Source organism: Apteryx rowi, unplaced genomic scaffold, assembly GCF_003343035.1.
Source record: "Apteryx rowi isolate R43461 unplaced genomic scaffold, aptRow1 scaffold_29, whole genome shotgun sequence".
Taxonomy (NCBI): Eukaryota; Metazoa; Chordata; class Aves; order Apterygiformes; family Apterygidae; genus Apteryx; species Apteryx rowi.
Genome location: NW_020449307.1, coordinates 2,374,681 through 2,396,824, shown reverse-complemented (window position 1 = coordinate 2,396,824; position 22,144 = coordinate 2,374,681). Strand labels below are relative to the sequence as shown.

At 37.0% G+C, this 22,144-nt stretch overlaps 1 protein-coding gene across 1 annotated transcript in view; it reads left to right on the top strand.

The window, feature by feature from the left end:
* The window catches only part of PTPRN2 (protein tyrosine phosphatase, receptor type N2), a 506,489-nt gene that overhangs the window by 183,505 nt on the left and 300,840 nt on the right, over positions 1 to 22,144 (top strand). The gene's annotated exons all lie outside the window — the stretch shown is intronic.

Below are 22,144 nucleotides of genomic sequence, written 5' to 3'. Positions count from 1 at the left end.
GAACTTCATGAGGTTCCTCTCCGCCCACCTCTCCAGCCTGTCCAGGTCTCTCTGAATGGCAGCACAGCCCTCTGGCGTATCCTCCACTCCTCCCAGTTTTGTATCGTCAGCAAACTTGCTGAGGGTGCACTCTGTCCCTGCATCCAGGTCATTGATGAAGAAGTTGAACAAGACTGGACCCAGTACTGACCCCTGGGGGACACCGCTGGCTACAGGCCACCAACTAGACTTCTGCACCGCTGATCACAACTCTCTGAGCTCTGCCATTAATAATAATACTGCGCTTATAGTAATAATGCGCTTAGCAGTGTAAATTTCTTCCCAAATCCTGGGAAGCTCTAGGAAACATCTTTTCTTCAGCCAGTTTTCCTTTTGTGCTTAGTTTGGGGTAGTGGAACTTAATGTTAGTCTTTATTATAGTTTTGAAAGACAAAATTGAAGTCTGTGTGACTAAAGATAGAAATATTACCTTCAACTTTTTTCTTATAATTTGTGCTCTCAAAGGAAAGGTAGATTTTTGTTGTATACAAAGGTCAATCAATACACTAAGCATACCATACATCTCTTTTGTTTCTACTTTCAGAATCTCAGAGCTATTGTTAGGAAAATTCATTTACAACTCTTGAGCAACCATTGTAGCAATCATGATTGTATATTGTGSTGTTATTTGAGAAGGAATCTTGAAAAAGAATCAGAAAAAGGAAAGAAAATTATCAAAGGGAAGTGTTTGTCCTTTTGGCTTTCTTTTTATTTTCTATGTCTGTTTTCAGGATGCTATTTAAACATAGTAGATTTCCATTCTTTCATTCCAATTCACATAGTAATCTTTCATTGATAGCTTTGAGGAGAATAAAATTAAAAATATTGTTTCGTTGTATAATTAACTTTACAGATTGCTAACTCCGGTCAGTCTCAGTCTGCACTGAKAATTCCCAGTACATACATCAGATTGGACATTCTTTTGCTGTTGTCAGTGCAAAAGATGTTACATCATTTTACAAAAAATATGTGCCGATTTAGTAGCTACAGTTCTATTTAAACAATGTATTTTTAACTGAATCTGTTATAAAGTTTCTAAAGATACCTTCTAAAATTATGCCAAAGCTCTTCTGTGCAAATGTATAACTTCAATTTCATATACTAACACCTGAACAAGTACATTTCCAACTTAACTACTGAGTGTATCCGTGGTCCCTCTTGCAAGGTTTTGGTTTACTTTGCCTTTGTTATCTCACTTGTTTGTCTCAGTCCAATGAATTCATATGATTGTAGTGAATCCACATAACCAAGCACCAAAGCTGTCCCATGTGCTGGCACGCCACCTGTAGTGAGTCTCCAGATGGACTTGGCATGTCCTCTCACGCTCAGACATGATTTGCTGCTAAATTCTAATGTTCACACTAATGTCTGAACTGACTGCACCTCTTCCCTCAGTCATCCTACAGGTGCAGTTCCATGCTGAATCGCTTTCTGTACAGCTTTGTATACCTAGAACTGGAAATGAATGCTGTACTCTAAAATGTTTCCATATTTCAGTCTGTTGATCAATTACATGATCTTCATTTATCATGTACATATCAGTTGGCTTGGTAACACTTGGTAACTGTTTGGAGTAGTGATAGGCATAATAGTAATACAGGCCAAGGAACAGTTTAAGGGATGTTATTACATCACATCTTTTCATTTACTTTTCCTCTCATTTCTCAGAGAGCTAAGAGCTAAAGTGAAGTTTTTCCATCCAGTGGGTGAATCTTGCAAACTCTACGTGTGGAAGCCTTGCAGGGATAAGCCAGGACTTTATTTTCCCATTTTATCTCAAATCTGTAGAGCAGATTGTGCTGGAAATCTGCGAAACACTTCACTGAATCATTTGCTGTTCAGACTCCCCCTGGACTTTGATTGTAGTCTCTGAGGAGGTCTCAGTGACCTGTAGAGAGAGTTCCTTTCCACACTAAGATTATTAGAACTTTTTAGGGATACAAGCAATACACACACATACACAATAACGTGTCAGATTAAAAATCTAACCACTTCCTGATTCAAAAACTATCTTTCATGGTATGCTGTCTTATGTTCTTCTTTACAATTTGAAGTTCAGTAGTTATTTGAAGGAGCTCCCTAACTTGTCAGATAAGTTACTCTGCTATAGAGTAACATCCATAATGCTGTAATACAGAAAATACAAATTTTACATAGTGAAATCAGAATTTGGGAGAAGCAAAGGCAACATGGAAATGGGATTCATCTTGAGCCAACTGAGTGTCTAGATATTTTACTTACTCAGTTGTATCATGAATATATTGTGCTATGTTTTGTAACCCTAAGAGRCTACAAACCCCAGAGTGACCATAGTGTCTGGACTTTGAGTCAACAGCATTATTTCAGCAGTGTATAGAAATCTACTGAAACTGTCTCAGAAGAAGGGCAGGTGTGATATTACTGACTCACGGTGGTGTGCCTCAGCTCAGCGATAGTTGTATTTCAAATGATTGTTGGCAAAATGTCAGAGAGTTTTCTTTCCATATCATTTCCATCCAAATTTCTGTGATTTCATTGGCTGTGGCTTGCAGAATGCCATGGTCATATCTTCATTCATCTCTCTGTAGACAGTGCTTATTTTTAGTGCTGCAGTCGCCATGGTACCTGGGAGGGAGAAAACATTTCTATATAATAATAACTTGCAGAAGGTCCCTGTTAATATAGTAAAGACTGTCATCTGTGGTATCAGATCTTAAAAGTAGCACCTGAGTAAAAAATAACTAAAAAGCAACAACCCAGATTTTCAGAATACTCAGAATGCATTTCTACTACCAGTTGTGTATAGGCCTACTTTATTATGTTGGGATTGCAAACTCTGGAGCAAGATGAAGAAGCATCTGAGTTCTAGTAATAGAAAGTATCATTTGACTTTTCCATGTCCTAGATCTAATTGTAGCCATACCTTTCTCAGGCTTCCTTAAAAGGATGGGAAATCTCTTCCTAGGTTGGGTTACTAAGGTCAGTAGTTTTCTCTTTTTTTTGAATCCTTTCTACGATATCTGTAAGAGCCTCGCTAACTGATATCAAGAATTAGGAGCTGTCTATCCCCGGGCAGGCAAAAAGCAAAGCGTGTTTAAGGATAATCAACATTGTCACTAAACCCTGAGCAGTTATCATTCTAATGATTTTCATGTTTTCTCTCTTACTCTCTTCTTTCAAGGGACTATCCGTCATTCTTTGTGTTTGCAGAGCACAGGTATATTCTGAATATGGAGGGAAAATTTTATTTCTACATTGTAATTTTAAATGGCTAGAYTTCCATGGTTCTTGTGTAATGTTCAAAACAGCACTTTTATATTTGCAAAAATAAACATGAAAAGCAACAGAAAACATCCTTGGAAAGATGCATTTAAAAGAACTCAGTTTTAATCTCGATGATCTTTTGGCCTAAGTTGTTTCCTTGAGTTTATTACCCTGAGCATATCAGCTCTTCAGCATATCAGAAGGTCAGTCAAGCCTTGGGAAATGCCCTGCATCTCACTGCAACCTTAAATCCCTAATTTGTAATACTTGCTTCAAGTTCTAACTCTCATAGTCACCTTCTGTTGCCACATAGTCTTATTCAAAAGGGATGAAGTAAGTTCCTTATACCCTGATACTGTTCCTGAAATAATTTTAAAGTGACGTTTCTTTATAAAGAATCAGATGATTTGTTGCTCATCTATCGACAGCTTCAGAGATACAAGGCAGATCACAATTCTGTCATTCATTGCAAAGCTATCTTTTTTCCCAATAGTCTCCACACTTTCAACAATTTCCAGCAATCTGATAGCTTGTTTGCAGAGATAATAGTCAGATTTTTCAGTGCTTTATAATTTTCAATAACAATTGTGTTTTGTTATCCATTGATCATTATCTCGATTACTTTGTATTTTCTCTGCTCTTTTAGTTCAAGATCCGAGGTCTTCAAATTTGTCATACATTGCAACAATTGAAATCCAAATCATTTCTGGCCACCTTTGAATAGCTGCTAAGTTCTTACAAAATGAATTTTACAAATCTGTATCTTTTAACACTATGGACAATGGAAGTGAACAGACCTGCAGTAAATTCCTGATTAGAAAAAAACTCTGAACAGAATTAAAATCTTTAGCTACCAGAGGTGTATATGCAAGTGTTATCGGATGTCTTTAGCTTCCTATTAATCAACCCAAGATTCTGAAAAGCTCAAGAAAATAAATACACAACGGAGCTGAGAGAATCATGTTGTTTAGTTGCAGTTCATTCCTGACATGACCCATCTGTCTCCCAAAGCGTATAAAAACTAGTCATTTCTAATAACCATGTTATCAAGTCTGCCAGAGTTTTTCTTGCTGTCTTAATGCTGTACTGATCTAGGCTAAGCACACGCTGGCAGCAGTTGCAATTCAAATTTGTATTTTGTCTTCTGCTGGAAAATAGATGATTGATTGCCAGTGCAGTTCAGAAACACATGGGCCATTCATTCCTGGCTAGTTTTCTTCATGCACTTTCTACAATTGTCACTGTTTCCCTCAGTTCTTATTATAGAGCAAATCATTCCCTTGCCCCTCATCCTGCTGTGCATTCAAGGTTCCCAGCTGTCCTCATTTTCTCTATTCTTTTAGGAAAATCTCTTCAAGAATCTGCTCTTCAATGCCTTTTCCTAATTTTCTGTGGTTTTAGGATCTCTTGTAGTGCAAACCCACATGGGATATGGTCATTTGCATTATTCAACCCTATTATCTCGTTACTTTAAGCCATGCCATTTTCAATTGAAGTTGTCTCGTGTATTAATCTAGTTGTGGTTATTCTTTGCAGCATTTACTTTGATCCTCTTCTCTAAAAGCAGCATTTGAAAACTCTCTCAGCCTGATGTTTTTCTTCTTTTTCTAAGTGTCATGTACATGTGATTGCAGACCACAAAATACATTAGTTTTGCAAATATTTGTGCTCTCCAAATGTTTGTCATGGGGCACACATTGTCTTTTAAAAGACAAAAGTACAGGCATAAAGATTATTCTATGACAAACTAATTGATGACAGGAGATTTCAGGTCTGTTTCTAAGTGCCTGACTCAATTAATTTCTGTGCCTCACTTTCCTCATCTGCAGAATGGGAAAGATTGCACTTCCCTGTCTCATAAGGACTCAGTGAAGAAGAATTAATGTTTCTAGAGCACTTTGGGGCTCTGGGTGCCCAAAATGCTGTGGTCTCCATCACACCTAAGACAGTGAAAGCTAATTACTCAAATGTCCTTAGGACCTGGTTTTCCATGTCATCACTGTTTAATTATTAGACAGCAAGCAAGTAGCTAAGCATACATAATGTACTTGATAGTTCCAAGTGGATGAGTCAGTGGTGGTGTTAGCGGTGGTAGCTGTGGTTTAGGGGCAGAACTAGTGGTAACATTTTCAGGTGTTCTTTCTCAATAAATATTTGAGAGGTACAGCATCAGAAGATAAATCTCATAATTTTATCTAATGATTAAACTTATGTCTCAAATACAGGAGAAAAAGGTATAAAATTAATTTACTTGTTTTTTTCATACTGAGAAATCTTTGAGAAAAACTAAAATTCAAATAAAATTGCAGTTTCTGAGTACTGTCATACCATTAAAGACCTTATTGAAGGATTTCATTTAACTACTTATTCCAAATATTTCTCATTAAAGACTCCCCTAACAGGTGAATTTTACCCTTGGAGAAATCAGGTTTAACTTTCAGGAAAGTCCAGACTCACAAAATCCATTTCCCTGTCTTTTACTCTCCTGATTTATAATACTAGAAAATGAATAGTGTTTTACTTGAGTTAAATGCTACACACTTGGCACTGTGAGATGTAAGATGTCTTTTCAGGCTCGCTTAAGCAATCTGGGGACTTGTGTATGGGACTTCTTTGCTGTTTGTAAAGTATCTTGTAAACTTCCCCATAAACCCTCATCATTCTGTTTTCTTTAGGACTTTTGCTCCAAGCATAGCCACCTTGTATGCTCATCCCCAGCCTTCCTTTGGCCGGATTCACCAAGGAGATATACTACTCATTTTCATCTTTACCACAGGCTCTTTTACCAGGAGGACTTGAGGACTTGAGATGAATAGAGTATACTTCTCTTTGTTTTGTAGCAAATGTATATTTTCTAGGGGAAAAAAATCACTGTTTAGTATTTATTACCAATAATTTGACTGCTTTCCTTGTTATTTTTATCTAATTTTCTTGGTTCCTTATGTCCCTCAAAATTCAGAAGGGTGTACTAAGGTCTGTGTTTTCTTTTGCTGTAAAAATTTATGGGCTATTTTAATACAGATTAGTGAAAGTGCAATACCAAAGCACTGTAGGTGGTAAAACCCAGTTATCATTTGTATGATTAGTTTCACCTTGTAGCCGTGTCTCTGAAAAATGCAATTAACAGTTTCATATTCAGCATAGCTGGCTTTTATTCCTGCTGCATGGTGTGCAACATTTGCATCATAAAAAAACCCTAATTGGTAAACACAGCCTTGCCAGATTCTCTGCAATTCACCCAATTCTCGTAACGTTAATTGGCTCAGCTTCAACACACATTGGATGGGTTTTCAAAGGCAGCCGCAGATTAGAGAGCTTGCAAGCACTTGTGTTTCACAGTACTGACTCCAAGGAGACTGAGGGAGGAAAAAAAAATATTTTAAATTAATGCTGAATGCAGGCGAGCGCGCTTGTCCCGTGGTTGCCATGGTAACTGTTTTGTCTGCTAATCTGATAGCAGTGTGTATGTTTATTGGTACACATCTCTAATGACCTTCAGCAACGAAACTCAGCTGGAAAGTAGGATCCTACCACTGTGGTCAGAGACAGTAGCTAAGTGATTACATCCTAAACTCTATTATTGGAGCTTATACTGATTTTTTATTATTGTTGTTCCCTGCTATGCATTGCCCCAAAAATGACAATTTGCAGTGCTTGGATGCATATCTTTGGTAACAGATACAGTATATCAGGTACAGTGTGTAAAGTTTTTATGACAAGGTCTTTAAACTGCAAATTCTTTTATTGTTGAACTGAGGGAATCTGTCACTTTTCTGGATCAAATAATGGGTTAATTCGGTATAGCTGTACTTCAAAAAAAAAAAGAAAGAAAGAAAAATGGAATGTGATATGTTATCCTGAAAAATAGGGGAAACCTGATTTTCCTCATCTTGATGAACAAACTAATTTAGACTCAATTTTTTAGACCCAAACAATGTCCTTTTTCATACCATTAAAAGCTGTCATTCTCAGAATCCATGTGTTATGCCTTCAAGTCAGAAACATTAATTATAGCTGTTTTGCTGACAATTTTTAATTTTAAAATAATAGTACACAAACTTATTATTGGAACAATTTCTGGAAGCATACAAAAATTGTATCCTAATTAACCAAGCAATCTTTCTTTAAATCTGGGGGTGTATAACTGTTGACTCAGCCTTAATTACCAGCACTGCATGCATGGATGCTGTACGATAGCCAATTAATATAAGAACTGTCAGACTCATACAGAGAAGGATTGTGGGTTTGTTTTCAAATCCTACAGACCAACTGGTACTCCAGCATTATGCGTAATGTTCATATTGACTTCCAGTAGGTATAATTTTGGCCTTCAAGAATTAAGCATTAACGAGTAAAAATCCTTGGTCTTGAGCTATCGTGGGTGGAAAGCTATTGAACAGGCATCAGTGAGGAGGTGCATCTCCAGCCTGCTGAGTGAGGGGTGCAGGGGATGAAATGCAAGGGAGAGGACAAGGAACAGGGGATGGCGGGCTGCTGCCTTAGGCCATTGCCAGGCAAAGCTCCCTGAGGTTTACAGCTTTTTGCCTGCAGAAGTGGGAACAGCTGCTGCTGCCCTTCTCCTCCCCTGCAAGTGGGTCTGCAGGCAGAGCAGCCCCCCGCGCTCCAGCCATCCCTGCGGGAGGGAGATGGAGGGGCAAATGGGAGAGGGGCCCAACAGAGAAACAGCTGAGGAATAAAGAGAGGATAAAGAGTGAGAGTTAAGGGGCAGAAGAGAAGAAGATGAAAACAGGCAAAGAAAAGAAGCTGAACTAGGAAACAAAAAAGGGGTGTTGCAATAATTTACAAATTACCTAGCTACCTACATCCACCTTTGCCATTATAGTGAGTGTGAATGGTGAAGGCCATCAAAAAGAATGAAGGAAAGATATCTCAAAATAAAGGAAGAAATATAGGAGAGAATAAAAGTGAACTATCTGAATTATTTTGTCTACCAGGATGTTGAAAGTTTGATTTCTTCACTGTTACAAATCTTCAATTTGAAAATCTTGATCCTTTCCATTAAAGTGGAAATAAGATAATTAGCATACTGTGGGCTATGTTCCTACTATCATAAGTCCCTCTGTTCTTTTATTATTATTATCACAGCTAAGGAGGCATGTCAAAACCACCTCAAGTCTGCAAACCTTCATAGTGGTTAGGTCTTCAAATCTTCTGCAAAATTTACTGAAAGGTGACAGCCTAAATAGAAGATCCTGTAAGCACTCGTCTCTCACTGCAACTCTCTCAGGGCTACAGTACCAGCTTCTTGGGAGAAAAAGGACAGAACCTTTCTCTGTATTGAGATATCAGTTGTGTCGCTAGCTGAACTGCAGACACGTTTACATTAAATCTTCAAACTAAATATATTCTTAAACATTTGCAGACATGAGTTTTCACGTCCTCCTCTTCATTCCCCTCCTATTACCCCCCTCCAAACTTTGGTCATTTGATGTGGTATCAAATCATCTGGTCTTCAGAATCATTTGGTTCTAGGTTTGACCCCTCTCCCTGTTCCAAGCTTCTTTCTTTAAAATGAGAGAAATCAGAGATTAATATACTCCCTTATTTTATTTTCATGTATTTTCTTCTGAAAATACCAATCCCCATGTTTTATGAATTTGATTTAAACTCTTGGCTGCAGCTGCTTAAGTCTAACAGAGTGGTGTGCTAACTTAGCAGTGGATGCAATTGAAAGCTGTTTATCTGTGCAAGGGCTTCAGGAAGAGACCCTGCTATGTGTTATTGGAACAAAACAGGCATTTTCATGCAGCAGTTTGATTCTTCTCTCAGTGAGATAGAAAAATTCATAAAGTAAAGGCTAGACTGATTTTTTTTTATCCTTTTGAAGTTCTGCTGACCTTCTTTACAAGAGTTGATTTACGTTCAGAAAAAAAACGAAATCTGCTTCAAATCACTGTTAGGTACTTCTTTTTCACCAATTAAGGTATTTATCTTCATATAYATTTCAAAAAATAATTGCAATGTATTCCGTGCTCCTTTGTGAAGAGTATCCAAGACCCTCAGTGTATCTAGAAATTGATTTTTTTTTTGAATGGGAAGAAAAGCAGTTGCAATTTTGTTCTTTCCTTTCTGTCATTATTCCTTGAATACACTCCTCCGATCCAGTTCTGAAAGGTGCTTGAGAAACCTGATTTTTTCCCCTAAATTACTAGTTTATTAATGATCAGCTTTGTATCTGAGTAAGGAGTGCAGATAGGGCTACTTACTTGGTAGGACTGTTCAAACCTAATTTCTACATCTTCTTTAAGGTCCCAATGCCAGTAAAGTCATTTGAAAATCTCCACTGAGGAAGGACTAAACTCTAAATTGTCCCATTCCTCTTAGTTATGGTTTGCTATGAAAAGGCTCCTTTTTAAAAAACAATCCATTAGATGTTTTCTGCTTGAAAAGCAAGGTCTTGTTATAAGAAAAGTATTATTTGCACTTAAAAAGAGATAAGGGAGCAGAAATAGAAAGTTGAGTTTTGTCCCTGAATTAGAGAAGGATGTATGAGAATATTAGTGCTATTTACAGTTTTCAAAAGTACGTATTATCTCTCAGTAACAAAATCTTTCCTTAGTATTTGACTCTAGAATATATGAATATACCATGTCTGTACAGCTGCATATACGTATGCTAAAATTAATCGGACAGACCTCAGTCGAACCTTTTTTTTTAATATAAAAATAGGTTCTGCTGGCATCAAAATGCATTAAAAACAAATCAAAGTTCCATCCTTACATTTTTCTAATAAAATATATATTTTTTTGTTTGAAACAACTCTGTGTGAGTTTTCCTTTTAATAGTAGAAGATAAATAAAGTAGGTCAGACTGGAAACAAAATTAAATCTTTCATTTGATACAATATATTTTATTAAACTCTCTTTTACAGGGAGGGCATTTTAAACTTTTTCAGGTTGCAGTCTGATTAGAAAAATGAAGCTATATTTCAAAATCTCAGAATCCTTTTTTCATTGTTCATGTCTGACATATATAAATAAACAAACATATATGTGGAAGAATTTATGTGAAATTTGTTATTTATTCTTATTCTTGTGTGTTTATGTGTGGATCCAACTGATTTCCCTCTTTAAACAGTTCAGATTTTTTAAAGAATTCTATAGTATTTGTGGGGGAAAGAAAAAATCTTTTTCTGGACTGCCTGCATAATCTGTGCTGGATATTGCGTATCATGTTAATGGTATATAAAGAATTTGATCTATTTCTGCTCATGTTTTAGAGGCTGATAGCCATCATTGAAACTGAGTCATCTGTTTCATTTGTCATTTGCTTTGGTTAGTGATGGTGATTATTTCTAGAAATCGAATTAGTTTAACTTTTCTATACCTAAGTTACAACCCAACTTGTCTGTAGAGACAAAAAAAAATTGGTAAAAGGGGATTAGGTCATCTTTTTATATTTTATACCCTGTTTTTTGATGTTCACATAGAAGACTCCAAATAACGTATCTTTTTGATTTTACCTGTAGTGAGGGAAAAGACATTATGCCTGCTTTCTTACAGGAGTATTGTTAAGTAGCTTTTTTGTCCCTCGCTGCCTTCATAACTACTTCTGTGGTAGTGAGTCGTTGTTGAGTCATTATCATCATCCGTTACAGAGTGCTTTACTGATTTTGCCCAGCTAATGCCTGGGTTTTCTGCTGCCTTTCTGTGCAAGGGTGAGTTAGCTCATTGTTACAGCACCCTCAAAGTAGGTAAATACCATAGGTATCAACTTCATAATTGTTTCAGAAAGAAGAAAAGTGAGATGTCCCTTAATAATTTGAGTCAGATGCAGAAGTTAAACTGAAGAGAACGAGTCTTCAGAATGTGTCCTACCTTTAGTTATGTTCTAACATGTTTGTTTAGTCTTGTACTTACTTATCTGGTTTTTTAAAAATACTGTGCCAAAAATAATGGCTTGTGAAATAAAAATAAATAAATAAATAAATAAATAAATAAATAAGGTTTATCTCCTGATTCCAGTATTTTAGGGTACTATTTAACAATATAGAGGCTACATTTCCCCAAAATCTCTCTCTAAAATATATGCTTCCTTTCAAACTGTTGAAATAAATAGTACGTATCCACTGCTAAATACACACAGACTTCTGGAGGATCCTGTTAGAGAGAAAAAGGCCATATAATTATCTTATTTCACTTTTCTCCTCATACAGCACTGCTGTGCTCAGTACCTCCTCCATTACTCTATAACAGTTTGTATCATACTGTGTCATGTTCTACAGTTTGTACCGATTTCTTTCTGCAGTACAAAGGAGTAGTTAAGACTGATGCATCTTCCAACAATTAAACCGTATTTTCAGGACTTGAATTAACTGCTGTAGAGAATTTCGAAAGGAGCTCTTTCCCAATCATTCCATTTACATTTTCCTTGTTTTACAAAACTCTTTAAGTTAAATAGAAAATCTTTATATTTTCTTGACCTTTATCTAAACCAGGGAAAGCATTTGACATATATACTGAAATGAAAATGCAGATGAAACCTGAAATTCATTTCCTTTCCCTATGCTCCATCTGTACATAATGTAATATGTAGTTTCGATATGAATTCCACTTGAGAAGTAAATTCAGACTCAAGCCCTGGCCTGTATACCTATATACACACACAAAAAAAATCCTAGCATGAGGAAATAGTCCTACCATTTAAAAATTCTATTTAAGTTCCCTTTTGTGAAAGATGTCATTCTCTGTAATAGAAAATGGATAAATTAGTGGTGCTTACTTCCAGTCCAACATGGGCAATTATGTCCCTTAATTCTGTATTCTCTATTTTTCAATATAATATGAGTAAATGATCACATCAGTCCAGCAATATCAGCCATTACTTAGAGAACTTCCATTGCTTTATGTGTTTCAGAATTTCTAAAATGGATTAAACCATCCTCAGACAGTGAAAGGGCTGTTTCATGAAAATACTTACATGTTCTCCATCATTCAAAACTTATTCTTTCAAACTGCTTAATTCAAAGATTTCACTGTTTGCACAACTCTCTTCAAAGCTGATCCTCCACTCAAACAAGAAGCCTTTTATGGAGTTCAAAGTAAAAAGTATTCCATTAAAATCCGTGCAATTTGGCTTTTCTATGTAGTCTGAACATTTGACATTTTAAATAACTTAATAACCTCCACAAAAGACATGGTAGATGAAGAGTATTGCCAAATGTCAAGATTATGCCGTTTCTTCGACTCAGTCATTGCACGACACAAATATTGTAGACAACTTATTACAAAACTGAGGGGCCGCAAAAGGTGGGAAGACAACAGAAATATCAATATATGCACTAGTTCAGAATCTACCATGTACATATTCACATTTCTATTGAAATATCCCTATAGAAACTCAGTTACTTAGTAAAATTTTGCCTTTTATTGATGCTATTTAGATGGCCCTTGAATTGCGCCTCCAAGTGCATCTCAGGTTCTCTAGCGCCAGCTCTGTGTCTTGAGAAGAAATTTCTTCTTTCAAATCACCTTCTGGCCCCACAGCTTCTTGATACTACCCAGAGTTTCCTCTGTAGGAAACCCGGATCTGTTCTCTTTGAGATGCTGCTAGTAACCAAATAATGACTTGAAGGCCAGTTATCATTTGTTTAGGACAAAAGGGCATCAGAGGGGACATGGCTTTCAAACAGATGCACCTGTGTCTCAGTTTTCGCTAACCTGGACGCAGGAATGAGCAGTTTCTTTAGACACCCCCGGCAGCACTGCAGTCCCTCTGTCCCTTTGCCATCCTGCCTGTCTGGAGAGCCTTTGATGGGGCTTCTCCATCTCGTCTCAAAGTTCCTCTCATTCATGCCCTTTGCTATCCAAGCTCCTTCACTGACCAGACAAGTCTGTATCTTCCCTGGAGGCAGAGTGCAAAACCTTTGGTTTGGTAATTTAGCACATTACGCTAGAGTCTCTTATACCGGGAGCCCTTGCACTGTCACCCTGCCTGCTTTTTACATCGCTTCCAGTACCGGCTCGGTCTATAAAACTCAGTACACAGTAACTCCCTTTCACTAATCTGGACAAGTACAACTTTCATAAAATTGGTGCATCTAGCATTCATTACAGTATTAGATGTCAGCTCCAATCTGTCACAGACATATTCCTGAATGATGTGTTGCGGTGCTCTAGCCTTGTACTTTAAAAAGGTTTAATCAGTTTGTAAATATTTATTTAGTGATCAAAGTCTGAAACTCGCTTTCCTTTCTGATTTGGGGTTGGATTTTTTTTTTTTCTGTCTAAAGAAGGTTTCACAGCAAAATGCCACTTCTAATCTGATTTTCTGTCTGGAGTATATTTTATTAACCCTTTTTTATTTTCCTCAGTGATAGATTAGTAAATTCCAAAGTAGCTTAGAAACATTGCTTAGTGACCTTTTTGTTCTTTGCATTTTTTGAGAAGAAATCAACAAAAGACAACAATAGTAACCTTTCCATATTCATTACCATAAGCTGCACTGACCTTAAGAAACAGTCTTATGATTCCACACTTGTATACAGGGTATTGCTGCTATGCTGATTTCAAGAACTTGACAATTTTTCTGTTCTTAGGGCTGTGAGGGACAAAGAAATTAAAAGGTGTATTATAATATCTGTGCACTTGCACAGGACAGAATGACAGATGGATCACCTGAACCTTGTATTGTAGCAGCAACGCTTTGTGAATATTTCCTCAGAAATAAAATTCTAAGTAGTATTAAGATAAAAGTTTAAGATAGACATCTTAGAAAAGCTGGTAAGAACAGGAATTCAAGCTCAAAACTGATGAATCTACATTATTGGATTAATATTGATTTCTGGAGTTTCTCGATATTTGGTCTTGATATCTTAATTAGTGTTGCTGGTAAACACTACATTTTATTTCTGGATTTTTTTTAAGAAAAAAGGGTAATAGAAAATAAAAATAAAATTTGGACCTAATTGATATGTGCAACTTGCAGGTTTATCTGGTGAAATCAAAATATTCTCTAGTTTATAAAATATGAAGTGATGGTAAAGTGATGGTGACAGTAAAGCTATTGCATTCTATATTGAGCCTGTGGGTTTAAAGATATATTAATTGGTGAAAAATTAAGACAAAATTGTCAAAAAATAGTGAAACCTATGTTATGGCAAATCCAGTTTTCTCTGTACTCAGTGTCCTCTCTGTCCTGAATAACCTGAAAAATTACTATGAACCTATTTTGCTGCATACCTACACAACATCCCTTTCTAGATTATTAATGAATCTATTAAATAACCAGGGACCTAGAAAGTATCCATGAGATGCCCTGTCATTAACCTTTTGCCATGATAAAAATGGATCAATTAATCATATTCTTTATTTCTGTCTTCTGGCCATTTTTTTGATATTTGGTAGTGTTTTCCTCTCCTTTTGTAGCAACTTTTTACCTTTACTCACTTCTTATAAGGGACCTTGAAAAAGTCATTTTGGCAATCTGAATGAAGTCAAAAGGTTCTCCTTTATTCACTATTTTACCAACACAACTTGCGGTTTCTAAGGCTATAGCTGCAGAACATGTTTTCTTCAGCAGTAAAACAAGCTGAAAGGTCTTGCTTGCTTGTTTTTTTCTCTTATGCCACTATTGCTGCCTCCTCCGCAATAAACACAACCGTTTGTGGAGCTGGGTTACACGATCAGGTTTAAAAATAGATTATATAGTATAATTTTCAAGGGGTTTTGTTTTACTTTTAATCCAATTTCCAGCATAATTCACAATCAGTTGTACTGGTGCAATTCTTGTAAGGGCATTACAATACACGTCATGGGAGCGGAAACCGTAGCGGGGACTACTGAAGACAGCTTTTCTAGAAAAGAAAACATTTTATAGTCTACGAGACAAGACATGGTGTTTCTTCACAAAAACTCTACTGATTAGCCCCTTTATTAGCGTCATCTTCCAAGTGTGCTGTTTTTCTGATTTGAATTGTTATTTGCATCTATTGGTCAGCAATTCCCTGGAGTGATTCTATAGCTTTGGATTGATTTTAAATATAGCTCAGGTGTGCTCCACACATCAAAAACAGCAGATAGAGTTTATTTTATAAACATTTCRGATGACTTGTAGAAGAGCTTTTTCAGAGCCTTTGGATGTTTGCTATTTGTTCCAGAATGCCTGGCACTTCCATTTTGATAATGTTTCATTTGAATTACCAGAAAAGAGCAAGGCTCGCCTGCCTCACTGAGACAGGATCGTTCGGCTTCTCAGGTGGATCCTTCTCTTCCTTAACTGCTTCGTTAACCTTTGGTGGTGTTGAGCAAATTTTTCATTCTCCTCCTTCTAACATCCTCAGAGTACCTCTTGTTATGTTTTCACTTCAAAATCATTTTGGACTCTCAAATTTTCCTCTTTCAGAGTGCTAGCTGTAGTTTATACTTTCAGTGTGGCTTTACCAAACACAGTTCTTCTGAATTTTAAATGATTTCCATTTGACTAAACTGACCTCTTGGATCTTGCCTTTAAGAATTTATTCTCATCCTCTTGCTTTCTTTATCAAGTGTTTTGATACCCTCTTAATTTTGCTTTGAGCAGCACCCATTTTTTCCTAGGAATTTTATTTTATTTACCTTTCTAGAATTTTTATCAGCCTTTTAGACTATAATTTCTCCAGAGTGCCTCATTTCAAAGTTTATAACGCTTCTCACACTCTTGTTGTAAGAAATACTCCTCGGACTATTTCTAGGATGTGATTGTCTGTGGTAGGACCATAGGAACAGCAACAATACTGTCATTAGCAATGATGCAGCTTGTTTTAATTTCTCAGACTTATAATGAAATAAAGTCTCCCTAGCTTTTTAGGTTTTATAATGGGAGAAAAAAGAAACAAAAATGTGTGCGGAAAAGTAATTCCATTTTTTAAAATTATTTTCCATTAAGAAGCAAAAGCATTTGGCATAACAACAGCAGAAAAATAATGCTAAACTTTGGCTTCTGTTTGATAGAACCGGTTTTGTGTCTGACACTAATTCCACTAAAACGCGAGCTCTCCTGCATACCAGAGCAATTTAAACAGCCTCTAGCCACCAGGGGCATATAATAATAGTGTAATCCCGTGAGGGACGGTTCATTTCAGTTAACTCTAGTTATAAACTAGTAGTCCCTCTGTAGTCATGCAGTGAAATACTGCTAAACAAATCATATATTCTGTTTTAGACATTTATTTTAAACACCACTTCTGGAGCTGTCTGTCTGCCTCAAGCAACTCAAGAAAGAGCCTAAATAACAAACATGTAGGTAGCAAAGTTAGGTGTAATCAAGGCTCGCTGTTATTGTCATTTCAGGATTCAATAAAATCTCCAACTCCCTGCACCACCACGAGCCCCCAGGCAGTTTCTGCTGTGTCCATGGCTTTCTGTGGCAGAAGAGAAGAGGGGCAGGATTTTCCCCTTAGATGTTTTATGCTATGTATCTAAAAAGGTCACGATGTTATATCTGCTTCTTAAATGGTTTTTGCTAGATATCTAAAAAGGTCATGTTTCACCACAGCCTGAGGTGTCTGTCCTAAGCTGGGGACTGTGTTAGCCTGTTCCTATTCCCAATCTGTCATAAAATACATAATAAAGCATGACTTGTATACTTAGTAATATGAATGTAAACTCTGCCATTCTGAAAACTTTAATGATTCTTTTTCCCCTTTGATTTCATAAAATGATGTTGAAAATTATTTAAAAAAAAACAATATCCAGATCTTAGACTCTCAAACCTTAATCTTAGTGTCCACCAGGAAGTTAGAGGAACTAAGCCTTAATTTCAATGTGACTGAAAATAACTTTCAAAGTGCTTGACACCTAGTTATCATAGAAATTATTTTCATCATATTTTACTGTTCAGAGTGCATTAAGTGAAATAAAACTCAATATCCAGTTGTTTCCAAAATGTTGATAAGTATTCTGTAATCTTAAAGTACTGCTGGCAGCTTTCACTACTTCATTTTTTTTTCTCTTGATGTTCCAGCTCCTGGGGTCATGCGATTATGTGACAGTTTCAACCAAATGTTGTCTTCAGTTATTGAGGCTTCTTTCAAATAAACACTTGCAGTGTTTTGCATTTCACAGGTTTTAGATGTTGAGACACGAGCTATGCCAGGGTTTTTTCAGTGTTCTGGGTAGAGGAAGTTTAAAACAAAATCTTCAGCTGGGGATTGAGTCTCATTTTTCAGCCCTTCATCAAAACATTTAATGAAACCGTGTTAATGACACTATTGGAAAGGCTGTTGTGAGATCTCGTGTCTGCTTATTTTCTGGCTCTTGGGAGGTCATCCCACTGATATAGGAGGCGTGAGGAAATTCTGCTGCTTTCTCATGATCGTTGACGTCACAGAGGAAGTTTGGTTTTGCTACATCACATTTTCAAATATTTTGTGTGTTTGTGTAAGTTCATATGCATAATGGGAAAGGGAATGGAATCCTAACTTCCCTGTTATACAGCCTGGCTAGAACCTGAAGGGAAAACATAATGATAATTACCCCCTAGTAATAATTGTGTCATATTTTGTGGCATTAAGAATATACTTATGAAGCCTGATGAACTCTCAGTGTAAGGGACCCGTTCTGTAGTTCCACTAGGTGAATTTTATCAAATGTGAAGAAGAGCAGCAGCAAGCTCTGAGAGAATAATTGCAAACAGTAGATCTTTCCCTTGATTTGATAGTATGGATTGGATAATTTTCCAAATCACTAATTCCTCAGTACAGTGTATGGCACAGGTGGCTGCTGATAACTCAAGCCTGCAAGTAGTCACAAAGCTGACACATTCAGCACATTACCGTTACTGCGTATGTTGGTATAAAATACACAGCAATGCTCCTAAGGAGGAGATGGAGAGAAATGATAACATTAAATCAATAATATTTATTTGACTTCTTTTATATTCGTTCAGCTCAGTAGCACAAGAAAATGAAAGCAATGGTTTTTGTGAGAAATTTGGATAGCAGAGAGCGCTCAGCCAGCATGAAAGTAATTTCATATCTGGAGATGAGCTGTGAAAGCAGCTTTTCTGTTTATTTGAAGGATAGAGCAGAGAGGCCCAGTAGGACCAGGAATGTTTTGAAAACAGCAGAGAGGAGTAGCTGTACATTTCTCTCTAAGTGTCTTAAGTCTCTTTCAGATTAGGAAACCGACCTCTTGAGGAGACATTAAATATGGCACACATCTTCAACCTGCTAAATGGTGGTAGCACTGCCATCATTAGCTATGAGTTTATTTTGGTAACATGCAGAGATCAGATTGTATAATTACCGTACTGGCTCTTGCAATATGTTATTGGCTCAAATCTTGGCAGACACTTAGGAGCTGAGCAGACTGAGCAGGTTCAGCCCCAAGTAGTCTGATTTTTCAAATGCACAAGGCATATTACACACCCAAAAAAAGAATTTTTAAAAAATTTTTGCAAATACCAGATGCAAGATGAAAGATTTTTTCCTCTTTCCCTCTCGGGACCCTTCTCTCTTTGCTTATTGTAGACCCAGTGCCTGAGTATTACCACTAATGGATACAACCTATTTCTTAATAGAATTTGGAGCTCACAGTGCCGCCGTGTTATTAGCATTATCTCTTGGTCATCATTAAATAGATGACAGAAATTTATGGCTCAGACAGGGAAATATTTGCATGTGCATAAGAAGTGCCTGTTGTACTTTGTGGCTGTTACTGAAAATCTTCCTGTCACAATATGGTCATGTGTTAGTGTAAAGGGAAGTAAAGTGGAAAAGGGCAAAGCTAGAACTCCTACCAGCTGAGACTATTTAACCTACCATCTGCCTCCGAACTGCCAAGTAGCCTCTAGTTACTGAGAAAGCTGCCATCCAGTTAACCTTACTGAGCAGCGTATTTCTGGACTTCAGCTAATGGAGACAGTATAGGAAGAAATACATAGATTTTAACTTCTGTGTTTCTTTCTCACTGAGAGATTGTACTCTTGAGTGTCCTTATGAACATAAATCAAAGCAGCGGTACTTCTGCGTATTGCAGACTCTGTACAAGTATTAAACGTGTTGTATTAACATGTCAAGCATGTGGAAAGAATGTGCGTCCACAGTAGGTCTGTTCTGAGCTGGTACGAGTATTATAGCTGTAGCATTAGCAAATTGTTCAAACACCTCTTTTATTTAGTAGCTTTGCTCTTATATTACTTTCCATTTATTGGTTCAGCTAGCACGGCAGCTTCGATTTGATCTCACCAGACAGTGCTAACTAAGCACTATCCTAGATAGTCTGCAAATGTAAAGCGTTGAAGGAAATGTTCCTAGTAATTCTGTAGGTGGCACTCTTAACTCTGCATCCGCCTTCAAACCAGGCCTCTGTACAGTGCTAGTTGYTTGCTACACAAGATACCAGAACCAGTATCCTTGTTTGCTTCCAGTTTCAGTAGGCAGAGTTTATGCAAATTATACTTGTAGAGTCAACTATATAATCTCTATTTGCTGTCCTAAACTCATACAGTATCTCACATAGTGTTGTTGTGTGCCCATAAACTGTTGATGGCTGGTGCTGCTGGTGGTTGTATTCATTATTGCATTACTTCTTCTGAGATAATGGCTACGCGCACAGTTTTACTGAACATGAAAATTGCTGGGTTAATTATTATTGTTGTTATGATTATTAACAGGAGCTCAGGGTTGCATTCTGCTATTTTTGCTCTCACTGAGTTGTACCTGTAGCTGCAATAATCCCGTTGACGTCAACGAGGTAATTCAGAAAGGCAGGTTCTGCCTGGTGGAGAGCGAGGGTGGCTCACTCCGCTTTGGTGTTAGAAGGCTGTCAGCTCTGAGAAGATAAATCTGAGACTGTCTTCCCAGACTTGAGCGGTTTCCCAGGCTGAACATGGAGTGGGCTGTCTTTCCTCACAACTGAGCATTGTCAGACCATACATGACATAGTAACAGCTGCATTGTGCTCGTTTCCAAGAAAGAGAAGAATCTTTAAAGGAATGCTTATCTTTTCATCAGCACCTTGAGCAGATTATGGGGGGATGGGGCCTGGAAATGTCGCTCCCTTTATAGGTGAGTTGGGACGGAAATATTTTTCCCCCTTGATAAAGGCTCAGTCTTGCTTGCACCACGAAAAAAACCCTTGTTCATGAGGTTCTTGGGGAGTGAATTCTGACATTTCAGCCCACTTACATCATCTGAAATACCAGACCTTAACTACAGCCTTAGCTGAAGAGGATGCCTAAAAGAAGAAACCATGGGTACATGCCTTCTTGAACTAGTAACAATTTTATCAATTCATTGACATCAAGCAATGTGGTACGCTGGTGTCACCTCAAAGGCTTCTAGCTTGTTAGCCTTTCACACTCCTAGTAGGATGTTCCCAGTGTAGTTCATTGGGTAAATTTAATAATTGTCTTTAAGAGATTTATAGAAATCTTAAAGGTGGCTGTCAGCAGAACGTTGGAAACTGCAAGCTGGTTGGGAAAAGGAGCACAGGGAAGCTGGTATTTAGTGAACAAAGTGAAACCTTTACCTGGATCCACAAGGCTTTTAAACTCCTCCCCTACTATTTTGGGAAGCTTTTAAAGCCCCTTGTATGGCATTTACTGTAATAATTATGTATATTTACTAATGTAAAAGAACCTCAGAACTATTTCAACCATAAATGCAACATAGATCTTTAGATAAATATGATATTTAAAGTTAGATTGTATATTTCTAAAGAGACAAATGGGAAAACATTTAAGGGCTGGGTACCCTGGCCCAAATGATGCCTTCATGGAATTCCATTGCTGTTGGCTGTGCAGGAGACTGAAATAGCATTATCAAGGGCCTGTTAGTCCTGATGTGAGGCAGATTAATATGAAAGTAGAGACAAATTTTCAGTGCCTTTTTTTTTAATTAAGCTTCCAAATGATTAACAAGACAGAATTTCAAAATGGAGATGTAGAAAATACTTGTATAGATCTAATTGGGAAAAAAAAATCTACTTTTGTGAAGATTTTAGAATTCATGAATTTGCTCTTTATGTTGATTGACTAGAGTTTTTCTTCTTATGCTTTCTGCAAAGATGAAAATTAATTAATTGCAGAGTCTTATTTATGTTGTATCTTCTAGTTTGCTGGTTGATGACTTCTCTGGTTTGTAGTCTTTTATTATGTTTCAAATATAATAAAAGCAGATACCACCGATGAAATTCATCTAATAATTGTTTTTTTTCTTTCTTAAATAAAGGTATTAACAACGCATACACATAAACTCTAAAACAAAACTCCTGTCATTTTGTAGATTTTGGATAATACTAATATATTGGCCTTATTCAGCCAGTTCCTTCCTCTCTTGCTCACATTATGTAGTATTTTGTTCTTTAAGAAATCACACTGAAATTATTTCTAGAACTACTTCTGGAGAGGCAGATTTTGGCCCCCTGAGTTAAGTTTCAGATAAGTGAGGCCACAGTCCTGGAATATTGGCTATATAAGATCATTTACTTGATCGCTGATCATGGGCCCACTGGTATAAGACAAATTCAGCTTCTTAAATGAGCTTGAATAAGAGCTACTGAATGCAGGCTCCTGAATACCCCCACTTAGATCATTGATTCTGCTGTTCCTCACAAATCTGTGTCCACTTTTTGCATGGAGTGGTTTTGCCTTTAATGTGACATGAGAGAGTTGGTTTTATTTGCAGTGCTGAGAAAATAATACATGAATATAATGATTGCTGCCTCCATTGAGAGCAGAGATAATTTTAGAAAATTCCTCCTAAGGGCCTGGAGTGCCTAGCCTGTGTTTTAATCACAGGACCAAAGAACAACAAGATTATAGTTAGACCAAATAAGAACTAATGCAAAAGGTTTGACTTGATATTGGTAGGTGATATCCTCACCCTCTGCTTCCTCTGGACTCCTGCAGAAAGAATTTC